This window comes from Scyliorhinus canicula, chromosome 1 (assembly GCF_902713615.1).
Source record: "Scyliorhinus canicula chromosome 1, sScyCan1.1, whole genome shotgun sequence".
Lineage (NCBI taxonomy): Eukaryota > Metazoa > Chordata > Chondrichthyes > Carcharhiniformes > Scyliorhinidae > Scyliorhinus > Scyliorhinus canicula.
This window is the reverse complement of record NC_052146.1, coordinates 75795270-75815211: the sequence shown is the minus strand read 5'-3', so window position 1 is coordinate 75815211 and position 19942 is coordinate 75795270. Positions and strand designations below refer to the sequence as shown.

Sequence of the window (19942 nt, the reverse complement as noted above, 5' to 3'; positions counted from 1 at the left end):
GGCCTTGGAGAGGGTCCAGAGGAGGTTCTCAAGAATGATCCCTGGAATGTACAGCTTGTTGTATGAGGAATGGTTGAGGACTCTGGGTCTGTACCCCTTGGAGTTTAGAAGGATGAGGTGGGCTCTTGTTGAAACTTACAGGATACTGCGTGGCCGGGATAGAATGGATGTGGAGAGGATGTTTCCACTTGTAGGAAAAACTAGAACCAGAGGACACCATCTCAGACTAAAGGGATGATCCTTTAAAACAAAGATGAGGAGGAATTTGTTCAGACAGAGGGTGGTGAATCTGTGGAACGCTTTGCTGCAGAAGGTTGTGGAGGACAAATCACTGAGTGTCTTTAAGGCAGAGATACATATGTTCTTGATTAATAAGGGGATCAGGGATTATGGGGAGAAGGCAGGAGAATGGGGATAAGAAAAATATCAGCCATGATTGAATGGCAGAGCAGACTTTGTGGGCCGAGTTGCCTAATTCTGCTCCTATGTTTTATGGTTTTATTTATGGTCTTTACCCAGCAGTTGACTGAGACTCAACCACACTGTTTGCAACCCGGTGTCACATTTGAACGCTGAGAAAGCTTCCGACCACATCTTTCCAACTCTGCAATATCGTCCGACTTCACTGGCTCAGCTCCTCTGTTGCCGCAGCCCTCTCACCTTCCATTGCTACCCCTAGACTTGACTATTCCAACTCACTCCTGGCTGGTATCTATTTTCCATAACCCGACATCATCCAAAGCTCTGCTGCTCACATCCTTATCCCACTATGACCTATTTACCTGTCATCCTGGTGTTACCTGAACTGTTTGGCTGCTGGTTAAGCAATGCCTGGTTTTAAAAATTCAGTAAGAAGTCTTACAACACCAGGTTAAAGTCCAACATGTTTGTTTCAAACATTAGCTTTCGGAGCACTGCTCCTTCCTCAGGTAAAAATTCTGTCCTTGTTTCCTTTCCCCTTCCTGCCGCTGTAATCCCTTCGAGCCCCACAACTCTCCAGTGCCATGTGTGCGCCTCTAATCCTGGTCACTTGACCATTCCTATTTTAATCACTCCACATTTGGTAGCCAAGCTATCAGCTGCCTAATCTCGGCAATTGCACCCTTCAATCTCCATGTCTCTATTTCTCCTTCCTCCCTTAAGACACCCCTTAAAATCTACCTCTTTGACCAAGCTTTTATCTGGTTCCTTTTATGTGGCTCAGCATCAAGTTCTGCTTTATAATGCTGCTATGAAACACATTGGGGCATTTTAACATGTCAAAGGCGTTATAAAACTGGAAGTTCTGTTGTGCTGTGTAACGTGCTGACAACGTAATTTACAACAGTGACTACACTTCAAAGTGCTGAATTGGCTGAAAAGAGCTTCTGGCTATTCTGAGATTGTGAAAGGTGGTGTATGAATATAAATCTTTCTTTGTTTCACAGACTTAAAGGGTTTTTTGCTGGAATGCTGCAGTGAAATTGTGGTTCAACATACTAGGCTCTGCGGCATTCTGGGCAGAACCTTACCTAACATTATCTTAGATAGTACATTGGCTTTATCATAGAATCTTACAGCACAGTAGTGTCATAATATACATCCAGGTATATGACGGTGCACAGACAGGCAGTGATTGACACACAGGATGACCAGTGAACACACAGAACACAGCAGCCAATCACCAGACAGGACACGACCACTATAAAGCCAGAGGGCACTAGTGTTCCCGCTCTATTGGGATCCAGCCTCTGAGACAGTCAGAGCTTGTGAGCAGCAACTAGAACAAACACCATGTGGTAGTAAGATAGTCTGGTCATGTTAGCCTCAGGTCTCCAGTCAAGTCAGCATAGTGTCAACCCACAGTTGAAGTATGTATGATAGTTAAGAGTTCAACAAAATCGAGTTGCATTTCTTCAAGTGTTGAAAGCCAGTCTCTCTCACTGCTGCAGTGAACACAGTCCTCGCAGACCCAGCTTACCCAACACATCAAGTAGGAGACTAGTCAACCTGTTGTGTCTGTGTTGATTCTTTGGCACAGCAGTACCATTTCCCCCTGCTCTTTCCCTTATATCTTGTAAATCCATAGAATCCCTACAGTGAGGAAGGAGTCCATTCGGCCCATCGAGTCTGCATCAACCCTCTGAAAGAGCACCCCACCTTGGCCCACTCCCCCGCCCTATCCCCACAACCCCACCCAACCTAAACATCTTTCATCACCAAGGGGCAATTTAGCACGGCCAATATACTTAACCACGGGCAGGATTCTCCCCTTGCCGCGCTGAAATGGTGAAACGCGATTGGGCAGAGAATAGCTTCCGACGCCAAAATCGGGGTAGGCGATGGTTTGACGTCAATTCGGGATGCTCCGGCACTTCGAAAATGGTGTCAATGCGTCACTTGCCATGCGGGCTGACACCTTATGCTCCGGGGCCTCCGCGATTCACCACCTCCGATGGGCTGATTTCCCAACGGCATGGTTCACCTGTGGTTTTAAGAATCATGAGCCTGGCATCCTGGCTGCTGAGTGAAAGAGGGGAGGTAGGAAATGGCATGGAGTGACTGTGGGCTCCTGGCCCGGACACTGGCCATGCTAGCTGTGGCAGGGTGGGGGGGGGGGGGCAGCCAGGGCCAGGGGAGGGGGAGTGGAGGGGAGAGGGAGGGCAGGCCGAGCAGCCGTGGTGCCCCCCCACAGGACTGGGGCGGTGCCCAGGCACTGACTGCCATCTTGCTGAATGTGGTGATATGCATCACTGTAAATACACAAGGGGTTAATGATAGACACTAGAGGGAGCACCAGAGACATGACACACAGACATTCAACCAATAGGTCAGTAAGATAGGACACGACTAATGGGCATTCACGATACACACAAAGGTGACACTACCACAGGAGGGCATTACACCAACCCATATAAAAGGACACAGCACACATGATCTTCCTCTTTCCAGTGGAGACTCTCAGTGAGTACACAGGGTTGATTTAAAACACATCACACCCACCACCTGGATTGTAGCAGACTGGTTCGTCAGTCTGAGTAGCTATAGCAGGATTAACAGGAGAGTCGAATCCAAGTAGGAGAATCGTTAACAGTTTAATAAATGTGTTAAAACTATCTCCAAGTCTGAACTTTCCTTTGTCAGAGTGCACATCAAGGAAGCAGCTTATGCTACGTCAAGAGCGTAACAAAACACTGAACACCCACTGACCACCCACCCAGATCCCTGGGTCTACACAGTGGCACTGGCCGTATGGGCACACCCCCCCTGTCCCCGAACATCCACCCAACTGGCAGCCACCCACCAGGGGACCACCCAAGGCAGACCTCAGTGACGACAGTGCCAGCCAACGGTGCCCCTGGCAGCAGGGACGGGTAGCAAGACCGGGGCATCGACGGGCCAGATAACAACACAGCAGGGGTGCGGAGGTGCGGGGGGGGGGGGGGGGGGAGAGACATGCATTGGCGGGAGTGCCAACTGGGGCCATCATGTAGCCCTTGGTACCTGGATGGGCACGGTCCTGTGGGGGGGCACCACGGCTGCTCGGCCTGCCCTCCCTCTCCCCTCCACTCCCCCTCCCCTCCCCTGGCCCTGGCTGCTCCCCCCCCCCCCCACCCTGCCACAGCTAGCACGGCCAGTGTCCGAGCCAGGAGCCCACAGTCACTCCATGCCATTTCCTACCTCCCCTCTTTCACTCAGCAGCCAGGCGCCAGGCTCACGATTCTTAAAACCACAGGTGAACCCCCTGCAGACAATAGCATTCGGACACCAATCCACAATGCTGGCCGCTGTGGTGATGGCCGCAGCCCTGAGAGATGCCCTGCGGCCGCATGAGCGGGGGCCGCTCAGATAGGAGGGGGAAGCTGCAGCAGAGGAACGGGCAGCAGAGGGGCATGAGGCCCCAAGTGTACAGGCGCTGCATGTTGTTCGAGGACCTGCGGGACTGGGCATGCTGACGGAGACTGCGGATGATCAGAGGAATTGTGTGACACATCTGCCAGATGATGGCACACCTGGCACTGCAGGGGTATGGGGGATGACACCTGCTCCCGGTGACCGTCAAGGTGACTGCACCATTACGGACGCCTTATAGGCCCAGGCGGACCAGTACATCCAGTTCCATGTGGACCGAGCCCACCAGGATGCCCGGGCAGTGGGGTTTGTTGCCATCTCTGCGATGTTCCGTGTCCAGGGGGTGACGATGGAATGCTTGTCACCTTACGGGCACTGCCGGATAACAGGCCGCTGTAAACCAACCGAAAGGGGATCCACTCCATGAACATATAGCTGGTCTGTGATCAACAGATGTGTATCATGCATGTGCACCCGATACCCGGGCAGTGTACATGACTCATTCATCCTGGCGCACTTGGTGATCCCCGACATGTTTGAGGGGCACCCATCATGGCTGCGGGGTTGGCTGCTGGGTGACAGAGGTTACCCGCTGCGGTCGTGCTGATGACGCCCATCCAGAGGCCACAGACCAATGCAGAGACCCGATACAATGACGCCCTTGGAGCGACCATGGGTGTGGTCGAGCGGTGCCTCGGCCACCTCAAGATGTGCCTCAGGTGCCTGAACCACCTGGGTGGCATGCATGGTCAGAACCACCTCCTGCTGCTGCACGTGTTTGGACTCCTCCACCTGCGCCTGCAACTGCTCATGCCATCCCTGCTTTCCCACTATTCTCTATCTATATATTCCTACCTCCACCTGATGTTTCTGAGCAGCTGCATGGTGTGCACCAGAGGGTATCTCAGGAGCCTCTTCACTAAAGTGCCCAACTCACAGTGACTCTGGGATGGTGAAGGGTGTTGGAGACAGCTGTGACCGGAAATCTGTGTCCACATCGGAATCAAGATCTGGCATGTACTGGGTTTCGGGCATATGCATCAACTCCGTTCGGTGTCATCACCCTGTTCGGCACAATGGTGGGGGTTCTGGTTGTGGCACTGGCTGTGGCTGGGGCAGGGGACACTCGCCGACCGTCTCTGTCACCTGCGTCCAGGCACGGAAAATGGTGGTGGCTGGCAGCCTCCTTCCTGGGCCAGGGTACAGGGTGGCCTTCCTCTCATCCAAGATGCCCAGGAAGGTCTCCAGCTTGGCGCCTGTGAATGTCGGGGCCGCATGTCTTGCTGCCATCTTGTTGGCTTGGATGGTGTGTGTGAGATGTGAAGTATGTATGTGCAGCTGCAGCTTGTCAGCCTCCTGAGTGTCAAACGCGAATCGGGTGAATCCTGCACCGTTTCTCATTGGAATCGATTATGTTCCACATGACGCCCATGCCAGCCCCTAAATGGTAGCAGAATCGGTCAGGGTGCTGTCGTGGAAGTCCACGAATCCTGCCCCCGCATCAACACTTAGTCTCAGGAACAGAGAATCCAGCCGGGGGGTCTCACCAAAGCCCTGTACAATTGTAGCGAGGCTTTTTAAAAATTCTGTACTCCAAACCTCTTGAGATAAAATCAAACATACCCTTTGCCATCCTAATTGCAATTGTTAGTGGATGCTAACTTTCTGCATCCCTGGGACAAACATACCCAAGTCTCTTTGAGTAATAACACGTTTCACGCCATTGAAAAAATATTCTGCTTTTCTATTCTTATGACCAAAGCAAATAATTTCACACTTCCACATTGACTCCATCTGCTATCTTGTTGCCCACTCACTTCACCTGTCTTTATCAGCCTCTGGGTGTCCTCTCCACAGATTTCCTTCCCACCTCGCTTTGCATTATCAACAAACTTAGATACGTAACTCTCTGGGTGCCATTTAACGGTCTTGACGCGCCCGACTAGGTGTTAAGATGAGGCATTTGAGGGACAGCATGGCGGCGCAGTGGTTAGCCCTGCAGTCTCGTGGCACCGAGGCGCCAGGTTCAATCCCGGCTCCGGGTCACTGTCAGTGTGGAGTTTGCACATTCTCCCCGTGTTTGTGTGGGTTTTGCCCCCAAAACCCAAAGATGTGCAGGGTGGAGGATCGGACACGCTAAAATTGACCCTTAATTGGAAAAAATTAATTTGATACTCTAAATTTTAAAAATTAGATGAGGCAGTTGAATCTCACGAGAAGCCTTTCACGAGATTTGCGATGCTTGAAACACCTCACCAGATTTAACAGAGTCCTCGTGAGACATCACGATCTGGATCTTGCCCTCACTGGATGTGATCCAGATTAGCACAGTCAGATGAGCCATTAGGCTCATTTAAATGTGCATTTGCAGGGTCTCTTGGCACTTGGGACCTAACGGCCACGCCTGGGAGACCTCGTCAGGGCACCATTTAGTACTGGTTTCCACAAACATGGACCAATCATAATGGCACTGGGGGGGGGGGGGGGGGGTCTTCCAGGCTATTAGAGATCCCTGGGTGGCCTGGGACAGGGCAGGGTGGTACTCTGCAACTCCCTCTGGCACCTGGGAAAGTTGGCACTGCCATCCTAGCACTGCCAGGGTGCCTGGGTTGTACTGCCAGACCGGAAGGGGCACTGCCAGAATGCCAAGGTGACAGTGCCAGGGTGCCCAGATGCCAGGTTGGCACTGCCAGGGATCGGGCCAGAAGGGCTATACGAGTTGGAGGGGGGGGGGGGGGGGGGATGAGAGGTGTTATCGTGGGCCTCCCGAGGTTGGCGGGTCAAAAATGGGAGGGGCTGCAAGGGGGGGGGGGAGGGGTCAGAGGAATATCAGCACAGCCAGACTAAATGGCACCCGATCTGTGAGGAGCACTTTCCTGCTGGCAAGGAGGCAAAGACAATGGCAAAAGACCGTTAAATAGCTGGCTGCACTAAACACGCCCAAAACCGGTCATGGATTTTTTTCTGGATAAACCGCACCCCCATCTCTTCGTCTAAGTCATTAATATAGATTTGGGTGCATGAAGGGCATCTTGTGGAAGGAAGAGGTCAGGGAGATTCTCAGAAAAGTTGAAAATTTAGTTTGTCTAGAATAGTTGATTTCTTCTCAACAACAACAGCATATTTCTAGAAGCCTTGACAAAATTGTGGGACTCTGAGACTTCTGAGATCACTAGGTGAGGAATTGTAAAATCAGGGTGAATAGGGAGAAAGATAACAGGGTCTGAAAACATTATGGTAGGTTATGCATTTGTTACTGACATAAGAGAGAGACTGGAACCAGAAGCAGGAGAAGTCAGTATGTTAGTGTAAAAGTGAGGCTGATTGGTGATATGGGCTGAGATTGGAGAAGGTGGTAAACGTGTTGCCGAGTTGGAAGGATGGCCAGAAGTGGAAATGGGGCAGAGGTGGGGGGGGGGGGGGGGGGGGGGGGACAAGATTTGAAGCTCAGATTTAAACTATGGATGGACATTACAGAACATAAACATAATGAGAGCAGAATCACAGGCAGAACTGGGATTTGAACAGCTGGGAGGGGAGTAAAGCTAATGTTGCAGACAGAAACTGGAACAGGACCAGAAAGTGTTTAAAATATATTGTAAATGCATATTATCTCAGAAGTTGGTTCCTTTACATTTTTTGATGATATTCTAGTTTCTGGCCATGTGTTTTGTTGTAAGCAAAGGGTGTGGGAGACATGAGGCAGATACAATACAACAGTACCACCTTTAAACTGGAGGCTAATGAGACATTTCATCAAGAAACATGGCAGCCAGATGTTGCCATACACATAACATTGGGAATATTGGCGCAAACATTGACATTATATAAATGATAACATACAAAGTTTGACTCAAAAATCATGACTCATAAAATTACATTAATGTGCATGGGAAGGGTGTGTCATTTGTAAGGCTTTTTAAATGGTACTAATCAATTTCCTGGGCCTGAAGAGAGTGGGGGGTGCTCACTACTCAACCTTTTCCCCTCTGAGCAGTGAATGAATGGGGTTATCGCTGCTGCCAAAGATATGCTCCCACCTTTCTCCTGACAGTTTCTGTGGTTGGCAGTAAAGGGGGCATCAACCAGGTTAAGTGTGACTGTGACATGTTAACAAAGGCAGTTCTCATTCCCTTAAGTTAGGTGGAATGGTCTAAGCAGTAAGGCAGAAAACCTCTCACAACCTCAGGACATCCCGGAGCACCTTACGGCCAATGAAGTACTTTTGAAGTGTAGCCACTGTTGTAATGCAGGAAACACAACAGGCACAGCAAAGTCCAACAAACATACAGTGACCGGCTAATCTGTTGGTTGAGTGATAAAAATTGGCCAAGACACCATCGGGGATGGGAGAACCTCCCTACGCTTCTTCAAAAGGGTGCAATGGGGTCTTTTGCATAGGAACATAGAATAGGGGTAGGTCATTCAGCCCCTCGAGCCTGCTCCATCATTCAACCAGATCATGGCTGATCTTCTACCTCAACAACATTCATCTGCACTATCCTCATATCCCTTGATGTTTTTAGTATCTAGAAATCTATTGTCTGTCTTGAATCTACTCCATGATGGATCCTCCTCAGACCTATGGGGTAGAGAATTCCAAAGATTCATCACCCTCTGAGTGAAGACATTTATCCTCATCTCAGTCCTAAATGGTTTGTAGAAATATAGAAAATAGGAGGGGGAAGAGGCCACTCAGACCTTCGAGCCTTCTCTGCCATTCATTATGATCATGGCTGATCATCCAACTCAATAGCCTAATCTGGCTTTCGCCCCTATCCTTTGATCCCCTTTGTCCTAAGTGCTATATCTAACTGCTTCTTGAAAACATGGTGCTGGATTCTCCATTATTGGGACCACACCGGCATCAAAACGGTAGTTTTACGCCAGAAATACTTGGATCAAAGGGACACAAATTCCCAGCCCTGCAGGGGGCTAGCAGGGACCCGGAGTAAGCCTTTGCTGCAGATAGTGTCCCCTGCACTTCCGGGTCGGAGGCCGCGCATGTGCATGGCGGCGGCCTCCAGCGGCCATGCCGTGCTCCATGGCGGACTCGGACCACGGACCCACAAAAGAGACCCCCATGATCGGCCGCATGCCCGACCCTCAACCCCCACACAAACATTCCCCGGCCGCCTATAAGGCCCCGCAGGCCTCTGATCCGCCCGCCCCCGACCATTGAGTCCGCAGCCGCATGTGAGTATGCCGACCGGCTGGAGCACATTAGTTCCATGCCGTCGGGATTTCGGCCGGTCGGGGGCGGAGAATGGCTGAGTGGGCCTCCAGCAATGGCCCCAGGTAGGTCTCAGGCAGTGCGGCGTACTCCCTGAGTAGGGTGCTTTTCGGGGCCCGCAGAATTGGTGAACCGGCACCAGTCCTGATTTCTTGCGGGAAAATGGATCCCCCCCACACACACACACACACATACACACGCCGGCTGTGATTTCGGGGCGAGGGTGCGGAGAATCCAGCCCATGTAATTTTTGGCCTCAACTATTTTCTGTGGTAATAGGCCAACCACTTTCTGGGTGAAGAGATTTCTCCCCATCTCAGTCCTAAAAGGTCTAGCCCCTATCCCCGGACTGTGACCCCTGGACACCTCCACCATCGGGAACATCCTTCCTGCATCTACCCTGTCCAGTCCTGTTAGAATTTTATAGATTTCCATGAGATTCCCCCTCATTCTCCTGAATTCTAGTGAATACAAACCGAACCGATTCAATCTCTTATCATACGTCAATCCCGCCATCCCAGGAATCAGTCTGGTAAACCTTTGCTGCGCTCTCTCTAGAGCAAGAACATCCTTCCTGAGATAAGGAGACCAAGACTGAACACAATATTCCAGGAGTGGTCAGGTATCTCTTATTCTGAGTCTGTGTCTGCTGGTTCTGGAAACAAAGAACAATACAGTACAGGAACGGGCCCTTCGGCCATCCAAGCCTGTACCGGTCATGATACCAACCTTTGCCAAAACCCTCAGCACTTCCCTGTGCCATATCGCTCTGTACTCATCCTATCCATGTGTTTGTCAAGATGCCTTTTGAATGCCGTTAATGTATCTGCTTCCACAACCTCCCCTGGCAACGCGTTCCAGGCGCTCACCACCCTCTGCGTAAAACATCAGCCTTGCACATCTCCTCTAAACTTTACCCCACGGACCTTAAACCTATGCCCCTCCACCTTGGGAAAGAGTGCCTGCCCATCCACTCTATCCATGCCCCTCATAATCTTGTACACCTCTATCAGGTCACCCCTTAACCTCTGTCTTTCTAATGAAAACAGTCCGAGTCTATTCGGCCTCTCCGCAGAGCTAACACCCTCCAGACCAGGCAACATCCTGGTAAACCTCCTCTGTATCCTCTCCAAAGCCTCCACATCCTTCTGGTAGTGTGACCTCAGCCAGGAAATATCCTTCCTGCATCTATTGTGCTCAACCCACAGGAATTTAGTATGTGTCAGTGAGATCAACTCTTATTCTTCAAAACTCTAAAGAGTACTCATCTGACCTCTTAAATCTCTCCTCCTGGAACAATCCTGTCACCTGAGGGATCAGTCTGACAAACCTTTATTGCAATTCTTCTCTGGCTAGTATATTTTTCCTTAGGTAAGAAGACCAAAACTGCACTCAACACTCCCTGATGCTCAAACACATGCTATTCCCAACACATTAGAAAGCTGCAACAGCTATGTCCACCCCTCAATGCATATACCTGTAAACAACATGCAAGTCATTTAGTGATGATCTGGCAATCGATATTTGCAAAAAATCTCCTGAAGACTGGGTATGAATGCCATGTTCTTACTAACTCAGATAACAGGGTAATCAGAGTTCTGTGGCTATGTCTCTGACACAAATTCCCAATGAGTGATTCTGCTTTGTGTAGGGTTGAGGTGGCTCCAAGATGACATGCCTGATGATGGAGGTTCAGAACCAATTCAGTTTTGCATGGTACTTGATCATTTAAACCTGAGGCAGGCAGGCAAGTGAGCACTGTCCAAAGGCGCTACTGATGATCAATGAATCAACTTGTTTGGGAGTCTCCCCGCCCTCAGCTCCAGCTAACCCGGCAGTGCAAAACTGTAGCAGTAATCCTGAGAAGTAAGAGTTCAAGAACCTTCCAATGTTTTATATTCGTTAGGTGTAGATTTGGCTGGTTAAATCCAGCAGTGCTCTTGCAAACACTTGGGCATAACTAAAGCTTTAGTGTTGTAAAAAGGAGTTAGTGAAGCATTCCTGTGAGGAAAGGTTGTACGCCTTCCATTGTCTTGTGCTGTATAAGTGTAGGTTGCTCAGGAGTTTTGTTCAATGATGGGTGCAAGCATATGCCATGCCATCGAAAAACAAATAGCTGCACTCAGGAGCACTGTGAGGCCTGGTCAGACAGGATATAATTAGGTAATTCCCTCAACAATCACACCTGTTGTGCTGTGAATCACTTGGGAACCCGAACAGGCGCCGGAATGTGGCGACTAGGGGCTTTTCACAGTAACTTCATTTGAAGCCTACTCGTGACAATAAGCGATTTTCACTTTTTTTTCACATCCTGCCGTGCACGAGACCTCTGCCATTTATTTGCCATTGGATATTGGGATGTCCAATTGGCACGTATTTAAATTGGGCCCCTAAAACTCTGTGCTCTGTTGTGCAAGCATACCCAAGGTTCAGCAAACCCAATGGGCGACAGAGGCCAGAGCTGCCAGCTCAGCAAGGTTTCCACTATTACAGCACTGCATGTGGGCCAGGAGGAGCAGGAATGCTTCTACCAACTACTTAATGAAGCGTCTGGCTACCTCCAGCTTCTCCTTCACCCCTCAGCCCCAATACCCTCCCCCACCTGTCCTGATCTCTTCCATTTGCCTGTCCCAATCTTCAGCTTCACCCAGCCAAAATCTCTAACCTCTTTCTTTTTTTTAAATAAATATTTTTATGCTCCTCCTTATTCACATTTTCAACATACTTACAACAGCAAATAATTAACAATAACAACAAATACAATGGCAATCCCCTCGCCAACAATCCCGTCATCCCACCCACCCTCAAAAAGCTTCCAACATTTTGAATACAAAATACCAATGAAAAAGAATCATCGTTAATTTATACATTCCAACCCCCAAACACCCCCCCCCCCCCACCTCCCCCGCCTAATGCTCGATGTCATCCAATTCATGAAAATGTGTGATGAACAGGGCCCTTGAGTTGTAGAACTCTTCCATCCTCCCGCTCAACTCGAACTTTACTTTCTCGAGCGTTACAAACTTCAGCAGGTCCCCCCGCCACGCCGAGGCACAGGGCGGAGAAGCCGACTTCCACCCCAACAGGGCCCACCTTCAGGCAATCAGCAAGGCGAAGGCTAAGACATCTGCCTACCGCACCGGCTTCCAACCCCGGCCGACCTGGCACCACGGATATGGCTTCTAGGGGATCTGATTCGAGTCTCACATGCACCACCCTTGAGATTACCCTGAAGACCTCCCTACAATATCCCTCCAGTTTTGGGCAGGACCAAAACATATGAATGTGATTTGCGGGACCCCAAATCAATGTTGCCAAATTTAGTTTATACCCCGAGAAAGACCCAAACACTCGAAACAGTTCCAATATACCTCCCTTCGACACACTTGGTTCCGACACATACAATAGCAAGTCGTCTGCGTACAAAGATGCCCTATGCTCCACCCCCCACCGCACTATCCCCCTCCACACCCCCGAACGTCTCAATGCGATGGCTAAAGGTGCAATTCTGACCTCTTTCTTAACCCAGATCTCTTCTTTCCCCCAGCCCCAATCTGCCCTCCTCCCAACCCCCATCACCAGCATTCTGCACTCAGGATTTCACTCTACTCCCCACCCTCAATTGCACCCCCCACCAGGGCATGATCTCTCCCTGCTCCCCCAGTCCTAATGTCCCATTCCTGCACTATCCATCATCTTCTGCTTCCTTAGCCAGGTCTTTCCTTCACCCCGATCCCAATCATTCAAAGCTTTGACAAAGGGTCATCTGGGCTTGAAACGTTAGCTCTTTTCTCTCCTTACAGATACTGTCAGACCTGCTGAGATTTTCCAGCATTTTCTCTCCTATAATTCATTCCCAAACTATCGACAACATCGCTGATGAATGGGAAGACATTGATGACGACTGCGACTGCGAGCGACTTGGATGTTGCAGTAATAGACAACTCTGAGACTGAACCTGAGGAAAAGCTGATGGCAATCTCAATATGCAGCTCCACAGATCACTCACAGATTTGTGAAAGTGACCAAGGTGACTCAGTGCCTGGAGAAGCATTGTAATTGTGAGTGACAAAGAGCAAGTGATTGATGCTCCACCGAGCCAAGAAGGGGTGGCACCTCTAGCCCCAGTTCTAACCTTCACTGAGGCAATGGAAACCGAGGTGTTCCAGCATGTCGGTGAGGCCACAGGAGTGGGCGTGGTCATACCAACAAAGACGACACGATGCCTGAAATTCTGCAGACCTCTCAGCACACGGTAATAATCAGCACCACGCCAGAGGCTGCTACGCCACAACGCAAAAGCAAGAGATGCACCGAAATCTATCATCACGTTCTCAAAATAAAGAGGAGAAGAATGGGAGAGCTAGCTCGTCCCACCAACAAACCAGCAACGGAAACAGTGGCAAGTAGCAAACAGTGTCACGTCAGGAAGTGGAGAATAAAGAGGCCGCTGACACAAGTGTGGCAGTCATGGACACAGGCCTTCCCAAGCCACAGAGCAAAGAGGAATAGAAACAAGAGGCCAGCGCATAAACCAGTCTTCAAAGAGGTTGGCAACAACTCAAATGATCACAGAGGTGATCCCGTGAGGGAGGCATAATGATCTGTGTAAAGGAGACGGACACTGGTTAGGCATATCATGTTTATGGACACCCTAGTAAAACACATTCACATTGTTAGACAAATATCATGATTGTATAAAGTTAAAAAATCAATGTTGCTTGTACAGATATCTTAATGTTTTGTGAGGAAGGGGGATGTGGTGATATGCTTAGAAGTAATATCACAGAGGGATGGTGTGTGACCTCCAACCAGCAGGTGGCGGTGTAGACACATCATGTGGTCTCAAGACCATGGTCAGGTGACTAGGGACTCCATTATAAGTGGAGTCACATCCAGCCATCAGTAGATGGTTGTAGGAAATGGTAGTAAGACATACAGGAGAATGGTCGGTACTAGATGTCGTTCCAGAGGAGTATAAAGAGACTCCATGATAACGTGCTCTGTAACAGATTGTTATCTTACCACACGAGACTCAATAAAGATCCTGGTTTGGACAAGTCAAGGTGTTTGATGGATTCCTTTGCAAGGTATAGAAGACCAAACACAACAACAAGGAGTCCCAAAAAGGGTTGAAGCAGAGTATTATATTCTTGAGTAAAGTAAAGCTGCAAAGCAGCAGGGAGCACTACTAGTCCCAGCCAGGACCATCCAAAGATGTTGGCTCCCTTCTGTGGAAATTAACAAGCCCTGCTGTTCGGCCTCCGCCCCTTCCCGGGCGAGCTTGTATCCCCGAGCCCCATCGGGAAATCAATCGGGTAGCCCCCGTGAGTCACGTGGGGGTTACAACATGGAGAATAAATACAACACTTCTGACTATTAAAAATCTGTGTACTTGAGTGTGGTGATAACCACTGTAGATATGCATACTTGCAGGAGGGGGATGTATGGCTGTACCTGTAATACAGGTTCCTCCGGCAAGCCCCTGCCGGCTAGCTCCGCCCACAGGGAGCTTGTGTATAAATATGCTTGTGAGTCACTCAGATTCTAGTCTTCAGTTGCAGCCGGAGGAATAGCATCACACAGCAATAAAGCCTTGATTGAACTTGTCTCTCGCCTTTGACTGCAATTGTTAGCGCCACAATTTATTGCTGTGTGATTTTCCGTACAACATGGACATCAGAATCAAGCCTGACCGTCTACAGCTGGATCCGCAGTCGCCTCACGCCAGGAAAGACTTCGTTCACTGGCTTGCAGTTTTCGAGGCCTACATCTTTTCAGCGGACCCTCCCCCGACGGAGGCTCAGAAAAAGCAACTCCTTTACTCGAGACTTAGCTCCAGTGTCTTTCCGCTAATTCGAGATGCGACTGACTACACCAGAGCTATGGAACTGCTCAAGGAGAACTATGCACAGTCAACGAACATCCTGTTTGTGAGGCATCAACTCTCTACTCGCATCCAGCAGCCGGGTGAGTCGATTGAGGACTTCTGGAGGGCCCTTATACCTCTGGTATGAGACTGCGATTGCCGGGCCCTCACAGCCACGGAACACTCTGACTTACTCATACACGATGCCTTTGTCACAGGCATTGCATCGGACCCCATCCGGCAACGACTGCTGGAAGGGGCCACTCTCGACCTCGCGGCCACAAAGACTCTGGCGCTTTCCATGACGGCCGCCTCCCGTAGTGCGCAAACTTACTCCGCTTGCCGCTTGGCCCACCCGTCCTACCCCTCGTGGACCCCGCAAACGGCCCCCTAGGCTCACCCGTCCTACCCCTCGTGGACCCCGCAAACGGCCCCCCCAGCAGCCGCCCCCGCGCACTACGCCTGCGCTGCTCACCGCAACGCACTCCCTGGGGGTCCCCACTGTTACTTCTGCGGTCAGCAGAAGCACCCCCGCCAACGCTGCCCGGCCCGCACCGCGACCTGCAAAGCTTGTGGCAAGAAAGGCCACTTTGCAGCGATGTGTCAGTCCCGGACGGTTGCCGCTATCGCACCCCCATTCCCCTCGCCTCAGCCGATCGCACAATGGGCCCTGCCGTCCGCTTCCCCCGACCCCACATGTGATCAGTGGGCGCCGTCATCTTTCGCCACCCCCGCCACGTGCGCTCCATGGGCGCCGCCATCTTCATCCCCCACCGCCATGTGCGTCCATGGGCGCTGCCATCTTGTCCCGACCCCACAACGTGCGCTCCATGGACGGCGCCATTTTATCCGCCGCCTTCTTCTCCCACACAGGTACTCCAGACGCTGCCATTTTGTCCTCCCCGGGACGGGGCCACGGGTCGCTACCGCTCCTCGTCGGACTCATCTGACTCGACTGCTGATCGCCCGCTACTCGCCTCCGTTACACTCGACCAGTCGCGTCCTCGCAACCTGGCACCCTCTTCCACATCGGTGCTGGTCAACGGCCACGTGACCTCCTGCCTCATCGACTCCGGGAGCACCGAGAGCTTCGTCCACCCGGACACGGTAAGGCGCTATTCCCTTGCGGTCCATCCCACCAACCGGCAGATCTCTCTCGCCTCCGGTTCCCACTCTGTCCCGATCCGGGGTTTCTGCCTGGTTAACCTTACTGTACAGGGCGTGGAATTCGACCGTTTCCGTCTGTACATTCTCCCAACCTTTGTGCGTCACTCTTACTAGGCCTGGATTTCCAGTGCAATCTCCAGAGCCTCACCCTCAAATTCGGCGGACCCCTACCTCCCCTCACCGTTTGCGGCCTCATGACCCTCAAGGTCGAGCCTCCCTCACAATTTGCCAATCTGACCGCAGATTGCAAGCCCGTCGCCACCAGGAGCAGACGGTACAGCACCCAGGACAAGGCCTTCATCAGGTCCGAAGTTCAGCGGCTGCTTCGGGAGAGTATCATCGAGGCCAGCAACAGCCCTTGGAGAGCCCAGGTAGTAGTGGTTAAGACCGGGGAGAAGCACAGGATGGTCATGGACTACAGCCAGACCATCAACCGGTACACGCAGCTTGACGCGTACCCCCTCCCCTGCATTTCTGATATGGTCAATCAGATTGCACAGTACCGGGTCTTCTCTACTATTGACCTGAAATCCACCTACCACCAGCTCCCCATCCGTAAATCGGACCGTCCCTACACTGCCTTCGAGGCAGACGGTCGTCTGTACCAATTTCTTAGGGTTCCCTTCGGCGTCACGAATGGCGTCTCGGTATTTCAACGAGAAATAGACCGAATGGTTGACCGGTACGGACTGCAGGCCACCTTCCAATACCTCAACAATGTCACCATCTGCGGCCATGACCAGCAGGACCATGACGCCAACCTTTCTAAATTCCTCCACACCGCATCTCTCCTTAATCTCACGTATAACAAGGAGAAGTGCGTGTTCCGCACAGACCGCATAGCCATCCTCGGCTACGTAGTCCAAAACGGACTACTGGGGCCCGACCCCGACCGCATGCGCCCCCTCATGGAGCTTCCACTCCCCCACTGCCCCAAGGCCCTCAAACGCTGCCTTGGGTTCTTTTCTTATTACGCCCAGTGGGTCCCACAATACGCGGACAAGGCCCGCCCACTTATCCAGTCCACACATTTTCCCCTCGCGGCCGAGGCACAACAGGCCTTCACCTGCATTCGATCTGACATAGCCAAGGCCGGGATGCACGCAGTAGATGAGACACTGCCTTTCCAAGTAGAAAGCGACGCTTCAGATGTCGCACTTGCCGCCACGCTGAATCAGGCAGGCAGACCCGTGGCATTCTTTTCACGCACCCTCCACGCCTCCAAAATTCGACATTCCACTGTTGAAAAGGAGGCCCAGGCAATCGTTGAAGCTGTGCGGCACTGGAGGCATTACCTGGCCGGCAGGAAATTCACTTTCCTCACTGACCAACAGTCGGTAGCCTTCATGTTCAACAACACGCAGCGGGGCAAGATCAAGAATGACAAAATCTTGCGGTGGAGAATCGAGCTCTCCACTTATAATTACGAGATCTTGTATCGCCCCGGCAAGCTCAACGAGCCCCCAGACGCCCTCTCCTGAGGTACATGTGCCAGCGCACAAATGAACCAGCTCCGTGCCTTGCACGAGAGCCTTTGCCATCCGGGGGTCACTCGCTTGTACCATCTAATCAAAGCCCGCAATCTACCCTACTCCGTCAAGGAAGTACGGACAGTCACCAGAGACTGCCAGGTCTGTGCCGAGTGCAAGCCGCACTTCTACCGGCCAGATCGCGCGTGCCTGGTGAAAGCGTCCCGCCCCTTTGAACGCCTCGGCCTGGACTTCAAAGGGCCCCTCCCCTCCACCGACTGCAACACCTACATCCTTAGTGTGGTCGATGAATTTTCTAGGTTCTCTTTCGCCATCCCATGCCCGGATATGACGTCTGCCACCGTCATCAAGGCCCTGGATTCCATTTTCGCCCTGTTCGGCTTCCCCGACTACATCCACAGTGACAGGGGATCCTCGTTCATGAGCGATGAGCTGCGTCATTTCCTGCTCAGCAGGGGTATCGCCTCCAGCTGGACGACCAGCTACAACCCCCGGGGAAACGGGCAGGTAGAGAGGGAGAACGGGACGGCATGGAGGGCTGTCCAGCTGGCCCTACAGTCCAGGAACCTCCCAGCCGCTCGCTGGCAGCAGGTCCTCCCTGACGCGCTCCATTCCATTCGATCACTACTGTGCACCGCAACTAACAGTACACCCCAGAACGTGTTTTTGCCTTCCCTAGGAAGTCTACATCCGGGGTGTCGCTCCCGGGCCCACGACTCCGGGCCCAGTCCTTCTCCGTAGGCATGTCCGGCACCACAAGGCGGAACCCCTGGTGGACAAAGTACGCCTTCTCCACGCCAACCCTCAGTATGCCTACGTGGAATTCCCCGACGGCCGCCAGGACACAGTCTCGCTCCGGGACCTGGCTCCCTCAGGTGCTGATCCCATGCCCACGCCCCTTTTTCCCCCCGCGCCACCCTCCTTTTCCCCGGCGCTCCCCTATTCGTCCCCACCAGGTCCATCCCTCGTCCCCCTGCCCACACTGGAGGACAAGGAAGATTTCGGCTCGCTCTCGGAGTCATCCCGCCAGCAGCCAGCACCAACATCGCCATCACCTGCACCGACGTCGCCACCACAGCTACGCCGATCACAGCGGAACATTCGACCGCCGGTTCGGCTCAACATATAACCGGCTGACCGGATGGACTCTTGGTTTTCTTTGTTTGGACCTTTTTGTAAATATTTCATCCTTTGTATCATAGTTATACGTCACCCCCACCGGACTCATTTTTACAGGGCGTGAATGTGGTGATAACCACTGTAGATATGCATACTTGCAGTAGGGGGATGTATGCTGTACCTGTAATACAGGTTACTCCGGTAAGCCCCTGCCGGCTAGCTCCGCCCACAGGGAGCTTGTGTATAAATATGCATGTGAGTCACTCAGACTCTAGTCTTCAGTTGCAGCCGGAGGAATAGCATCACACAGCAATAAAGCCTCGATTGAACTTGTCTCTCGTCTTTGACTGCAATTGTTAGCGCCGCATTGAGCCAATATGTCAGACTTCACCTGGCAAATGAATGGGCAAGTTTGATAGGCGAGCGTGAGGACCCATTTCATGTATATCATCATGTTTTAACCTTGCCCAATTTCGGACTGAGCTAAAAATGAGAGCCAGACTGCCTCTCAAAAATTTAGAGTTGCCTCCTGGTACAACATATTGGTTTCTAAAATAAAATATGGCTTTTTAAAAATAAATTTAGAGTACCCAATTTTTTTTTTCCCAATTAAGGGGCAATTTAGAGCGGGCAATTCACGTACCCTGCACATCTTTTTGGATTGTGGGGGTGAGACCCACGCAGACACGGGGAGAATGCGCAAAGCCTGCACGGACAGTGACCCGGGGTCAGGATTGAACCCAGATGCTTGGCGTTGTGAGGCAGCACTGCTGACCACTGCACCACCATGCTGTCTGCTGTCTCAACTCTCTAATCAGGTTTGACTTATGGTATGGGGAAGGGGGTGGTGTAGTGGTATTGTCACTGGACTAGTAATCCAGAGACCCATGGTATTGCTGTGGTGACCTGAGCTCAAATCCCACCAATGGCAGATGGTGAAATTTGAATTTAATAAAAATCTGGAAATAGAATTCTAATGATGTTCATGACCATGAAACCATTGTTGTAAATACCCATCTGGTCCTTTAGGGTAACCAGTCTGTCATCCTTACCTGGGAAGCACGGTAGCCTTGTGGATAGCACAATGGCTTCACAGCTCCAGGGTCCCAGGTTTGATTCCGGCTTGGATCACTGTCTGTGTGGAGTCTGCACATCCTCCCCGTGTGTGCGTGGGTTTCCTCCGGGTGCTCCGGTTTCCTCCCACAGTCCAAAGATGTGCGGGTTTGGTGGTTT

General features: G+C 51.5%; 1 protein-coding gene across 1 annotated transcript in view; it reads left to right on the top strand.

The window, feature by feature from the left end:
• zgc:172271 (uncharacterized protein LOC100000381 homolog) overlaps positions 1–19942 on the top strand; it is a 183842-nt gene that overhangs the window by 12822 nt on the left and 151078 nt on the right. The gene's annotated exons all lie outside the window — the stretch shown is intronic.